We start from the raw sequence: 6,000 nt of genomic DNA on the forward strand, positions 1-6,000 counted from the left end.
GTACTAAAAATTTTAGTCAACAGAAGGGATGAACATGTCACAGTCGTCTTTGAAAGATGGGCCATGTACATGCACAGATTATATATGGGTTGGCACAGAGAGACACTTAAAAGAATAGCAGCTGCAAGTAACTGCATCACTATTGTAAATTTATATCCCATGTCCTTCTCCAAGGAATGGTGGCTTTAAAAAAATAATAATAGTGAAATCAGAGTAGATCTATTGAAATTAATGGACCCAATTCAGTCATGTTTCAGTGGATCTACTCTGAGGAAAACTCAGTTGAATAACACCCATTGCTTAAAAAAATTAAATGTAGTGTAAACCTCCAAAGCCTCAAAGATAATCAGTTTTCAATTGTGCCCAGCATCTGTATACTACTGAATATTTTGATGGCTTTGCTGTATGCACTATACAGCAGTTTTCACAACAATGGCAATATCTCTAAGTATCATAATTGATGTTTCATCAGCATTTTCACCTTAATAGCTCTACTTGACTTGTGAAATTGCTCTGTGGGAACAACAATTTCCTGCTGAGTCTGTCTGAAATGCTTTTCAATTTTAGATTTTAATGCTCAGTCTCTAAAAGAAGAAAGACAGTACATTGCCAACACCTAAAATCCTACAACATCTTCCACATTAAAATGACCATATTATGAGTCACTGCTGGCAGAGTTCAGCTACTTAGAAAGAGAAATGCCAGGGCTTTACTTTAATAGCATATTATTACCAGGTGCTCAAATATAATCTGCTTCAGGAAGAAACTGTTATACTAATGTTGCATGCTCACCAAAAAAGTTCAGAAAATCACACTGCAGGGTTTCATTTCATTCGTGTGAGATGGAACACAGCTGATCTGTGTCTCTGAACAAAGGCAGAGCCTATTGAAAGCAGACTCAGCAGAAACCCGATGCTGATATACTGAGCTTAATTAACACAGTTGCTGTGAAAGATTCAGGGCAGTGGCATGTTGAACTACCTTCCATGTGAATTTTCATAACAAAACTCACACCACTTATTCATGATCCTGCAGCTCAAAAAAACAGAACTGAGAATAGATCAGAGGCCACTCACACGTCTCCAGCCTAGATCTCTGTAAGCCCTAGCACAGCGTCTCCTTTTCCAAATGCTAAGAAAACATAAATTAAGGTCTTACTGACTCCAAGCAATACATTGTCCCTACATTACAGAACCCTAAACATCCTCTTGCCTGCACACTGGCCGCAGTATATTAAAACCATGAAAAACAGCAACTCACCCGCCAGGAGAATTCAGCAGAATGCCTGCAGCATCTGAAAGGAGCATGTGACTTTTGTGTACTTCTCTATCGCTCCGCCTCTGCCTCTGCCACCTGCTCAGAGTGTTTATGGAATTGCTGGCCAAGAAAATAGCACAGCTACTGCTTCATGACTGCACTCAAATTCCTTGCCCTTTCTCAGTACAGTTTTAGAAGAGGGTTGTACATGAAGCACTAATTAAGCCAGGGGAAGCAGGGAGTCCCCAGAAAATTCACTGGTGGTATTACAAGCCAGTAATTCAGACCCATGTCATGATCAGGGTGCAGGAGGCTTCTTTTGAATTGAGGCAGTGGCCACCCACAGTGACCCAGAGCATATAAGCCAGTTTTGCTCCCCACCCCCACCCCAACATACACACTTTTCATTCATGTTTACAAAGTTCCTGAAAAGAGCTTTTGAAATAAAAATCAGAAAAGTAAAACAGGCGGAAGCTGTTCTTTTGCCATGGAAATGACACAGTCACTACACCACTCCCTGCTATTATGCCAAATGTAGGTAATACAGAGAAGATAAGCAGGCAGGTTTCAGAGTGAGCTCTCCCTCTTTGAACAGGGTGTTAGAACTCCATGACTACCAACTAGAAATGAGAAGGGAATGTAGTTTTCTGAACCAGACCAATGACCACAAACACAAGCCAGAATTATCATCCATCCCATACCTACTCTTCACTGAAAAGCCTCCTGATGTTTATTGTCAAAGATACCTTAATTATAAGGCTTTGAGTATCTACTGCTTTCAAGATCATCTCTCTCTCTCACACTCACACACACACACACACACACACACACACAGAGAGAGAGAGAGAATTTTAATGTCACCTCATTAGAGAATCAAAAATCTTTAACCAACTGACTAATCTAGGGCAGAGGTGGTCAAAGTGTAGGACTCCAAATGCTCGGACTACAACTTGTATCAGCCCCAAGCATTGGACATACTGGCTGAATCTGATGGGAACTGTAGTGCAAAACATCTGTAAGGCCACTGGTTAGCCACCCTAATCAAGATGGGGGTTTTTTTATTTTTAAAAAAGACAACAGGGCAAATTACCACTAAAATCTCTCTAATTTCACAATATCATTAAATAATCTTGTATCAAACATACTGCCAGCAAGTCATTTTAACCATTCTCTCTAAGTCTCTCTTTCCATGCCAGAAAAATAATAATTCTACCCTCAGCAGGAATGAGAAGAGCTATACCATTGTAACTCATGATATATCTAGAACACATACACTACTGTAACTCATATTTTACACATCCACACACACTTCCCAATCTTGACTTTTCTCAACGAGATGGATAAAGCAGGTGCTAACCTGCATGCCATTCCTAAAGTTCTTCAAAATCACCTTGACTCATCAGACTGAGGCAGATAATGGATTCAAGACGTAGCTGAACTGGCACACACTGACCATCCTGCACCCAGCTTTTGCAGAAGCTAGTGGATCCAAATGTTCAAGCCAACTCCTTTTTCCTGGCCAAAACTGGTAAGTCTGCCCAGCAATAATTATATGGATCTTCCTAACCATATTCCTTCACCTACAATGGTTTATTTTATTGACTGATTGTTTTTATATCCCACCTTTGTCTCCAAGGATTTCAAGGCGGCATACATGGCTCCCCCAACCACCCTCATCATTTTATCCCCACAACAAGCTTGGGATGTAGGTTAGGCTGAGATACAGTGAGTGGCCCAAGATCACACACTGAGCTTCATGACTGAGTGGGGATTTGAACCCTGGTCTCCTAGGTCCTAGTCCAACACTCTAAGTACCACCACACCCCATACACAATTTAAACATGAACACACAGAGCATCTGCCAAGTTGCAGGGTTAGTTTCTGGGTGTGAAGGGTGCAGATGGCTTCCCATTTGCTGCTCCATGGAAGCACATGATGTGTAGAAGAAATGCTGTCACACACTGTTTAGTGCACAGGGAAGCTGTCCTCTCGCAGGGAGCACTTGCATTTGGCCTTGGGCTCTAAGTGCACTGAGTGGTCTCTACATCTTGCCACCTGCATGCACAAACAATAGGCAACACAGTGCCCTCTGTCGTCTAAATTGCTTCTACTCTTGTTACTGAGTGAACTATACTACATGTGCATCTTTAAAAGAAACCTGCATTAGAAGAGCCATTCACAATTAATCCTGTCTATTTGTCGCAACACAAGTATATTTTCAAAACTGGTAATTCGCCTTAAAAGTAAAAGGGTTCAATTTCTATTAAAGCATTTTGTTACTCTCCCAAACACAAAGCAATCCGAGCACACTAAATATCACTGCTTATCAACCAGTTAAGAAATTCATTCTTCTCCCCTCCTGTTGCCCACTGGTCAGGAAAATAGGAATATTTGGATTTTACTCTTCATCCCCAGCAAAAAGGCAACAGCAGGGTCACTGTTCCTACTCTGGAAGTGCTTGCAGTGGTATGACAGGGATTTTGTATCCACATTTCAGGCTTTTGTTTTTACAGAGGGTGTGATCCATGCACAAAACTTGTTCTATCATGAGGATCACTTCTTGAAGGACTCTGCCTTGTGACTACAGTGTAACAAAGGGCACTCTAAAAGTTTGGCATTTTCTTTACAAAAGCAATAAAATAAACAATCGTTTCACAATCAGTATCAAGCTACATATTCATATTTAAAAGGAAGGCGTCTGTTTATTTATTTGCTACCTGCCCTTTACTATAAAGTCCCTGGGCAGGTTACAACCATAAAAATATACAATTATAAAACAAGTAAAACAGTTATAAACATAAAGCAAGATAAGTAAAAACACTTCCATTTAGAAAAGGTTAAAAACAATTCCACAAATTAAAAACAGTTTCAATATAATTCTAATACAGATGCATTCATTTTATAGCAACTATAGAAGTGAAATCTATTGTACCCTGTCCCCAGAATGTTAGGATGAAAGGCAGGTTGAATACCCTTAATAAATAATAATTCTTCCTTCTTCTAGGAAAATATGACAAGTCCAATGAAGATGCAATGGTGATATGATTAAGACAATATTAAATTATAGAAATAAACCTTCTGCAATAAACAGTTTTGTTACCATCAGAAAGTTAAAGATTAAAGTAAATGTAAGAGTGAGTTAAAGATTCCATTTTGGATATACATTATATTATTTTTGCTGTTATCTGGATTATGTTCTTGTATTTTATTGTTGGACCTTATTATGAATTATCAATGGACTAATTTTAATGCATATTTGCTAACATGATTTTTTTCATTAGCCTATTGTTTATATGACTATTTAAATTTTGTTATGTATTGTAATTGTTAGTGAATTATCTTACATAAACTTTTTGATGTGAGCCATTTTGAGGATGGTTCAGCATGGAAAAGTGGCATACAAATAAATAATGGTGGCGATAATAAACAGAAAGCTACTTGGGATTTCTTTTAGGTTTCAGATGCTCCACTTCATTCCAGCTAATCTCCATATACCACAAAACAATGACAATGGTCCATGCTAGTTCTTTCAGAACACCACTGGGTCAGCATAGGCGAGACAAGATCACATTGCACAAAATTCCAGGAAACATAGTAGCTCCTCCATTTACTCAAACATTAATTTACAACCTTTAGCTTTACTGAACTGGCAGTGTGGGACAGTGGCGTAGTGTGGGTTGTCAGCACCCGGGGCAAGGCAAGTAATTTGTGCCCCCTAACCCGTGGATTTGCGCCCCCTAACCCGTGGATTTGCGCCCCCTAACCCCCAGATGTTGCGCCCAGTGCGGCCGGCCCCCCCTGCACCCCCTACGCTACGCCACTGGTGTGGGAATGCCTTAAAAATGAACAGATGAGTTTGCAGAAGAGCACAAACAAAACCACTATAATTTTCTGTCCTCATTTCTGAAATGAGGGTGGAGTTGTGCACTATATCAAACCTGGTAAAGCCAGGGAAATACATACAGTAACTTACACCTGGTACTAAGAAACAACAGCCTTGTCTTAACCAAGGTAACTAGGCTTGTGAATCAGTCAGCTAAGCCTTGCAAAGATAGGCAGTGACAGTACTTACAAACTATACGTGAATCCTTTTCATGTAGCAGAAATGCACAGAAAGGTACTCAACTAGGTTTCAATGAAAGTAGACCCATTAAAATTAGCTGACTTTATACAGTCATGTTCATTAATTTCAATGGGTTTACTCTGAGTGAAACTTAGTTAATTACCACCCATATCATTTAATGAACAGGATTTGGAACAATTTCAGGGACTAACAGTATTTTACAAAAACACAGGAAAGCATCAGTGTCTAACATGCACTCATTTAAACGCTAATAATTCTTCTTTTTCACAGAGGGAGTGCTGTAAGACACAGAGAATAAACTACCAAACATGAGTGGTGAGAATTTAGCAGCATGCTACCCACAACTCCAACTCACACTCTAACTCCATAACACTGTAAAGCACAGATTAAAACAGAAGGTTAATATACATTCTCTCGTTTATTACTGTATTTCACAGATAACACTGAGACATAGCGTGTTCATTTACATTTGTCAGCTGTTCAAACAATAAGAAGTACTATTATCACATGCAGAATATGAAACCAACAAAATCTGAAAACAACCCCCACATCCACTGCTGGGACTTTCCAGAGTATAATCCAATATATAATCAAATATACCTAGAACCCCAAACTGAGATTTTAAGAGCAGGTTACCTTTTTTGACCAAATTTCTCTGT

General features: G+C 39.3%; 1 protein-coding gene across 8 annotated transcripts in view; it reads right to left on the minus strand.

The window, feature by feature from the left end:
* The window catches only part of PPARD (peroxisome proliferator activated receptor delta), a 54,936-nt gene that overhangs the window by 44,399 nt on the left and 4,537 nt on the right, over positions 1 to 6,000 (minus strand). For 2 of the 8 annotated variants that reach the window (XM_083744954.1, XM_083744955.1), the window contains exon 1: positions 5,978 to 6,000. The exons of 2 other annotated variants lie outside the window; for them this stretch is intronic. The gene's annotated coding sequence lies outside the window, so the exon portion shown is untranslated. Of the gene's footprint in view, positions 1 to 1,260; positions 1,962 to 5,977 lie in introns of those variants that run through there. 4 more of the 8 variants (XM_083744953.1, XM_083744957.1, XM_083744952.1 and 1 more) reach the window with 4 other exon arrangements.

This window comes from Podarcis gaigeae (genome assembly GCF_964106915.1).
Source record: "Podarcis gaigeae genome assembly, chromosome: 6".
Classification (NCBI taxonomy): Eukaryota; Metazoa; Chordata; class Lepidosauria; order Squamata; family Lacertidae; genus Podarcis; species Podarcis gaigeae.